Raw genomic sequence first — 281 nt, forward strand, 5'->3', positions numbered from 1 at the left:
AACTCCTCTCCTTCCTGCTGGGCCCCAGGGCTGCCGAACAATTGTGGGCCCAGGGCCCAAGAATGGTTCTATCCCTGCCTCCCCTGGCAGAGGAGCTGAGCTGCCCCACAAATCCAGGAATGTGCCTGCCTCGGACACTGAGCCCCCTCCGTGTGAGGGCAGGTCCTGACCATCTCTCCCTGTGGGGTGTCCTATAGCACCCTGGGGCCTGCCCTGCTGGGACTTACATCCTCAAAGAATGTTCCTCGCCTGCATGGCCAGCGGAACGGCAACATGCGCCT

This window comes from Mauremys mutica, chromosome 11, assembly GCF_020497125.1.
Source record: "Mauremys mutica isolate MM-2020 ecotype Southern chromosome 11, ASM2049712v1, whole genome shotgun sequence".
Classification (NCBI taxonomy): Eukaryota; Metazoa; Chordata; order Testudines; family Geoemydidae; genus Mauremys; species Mauremys mutica.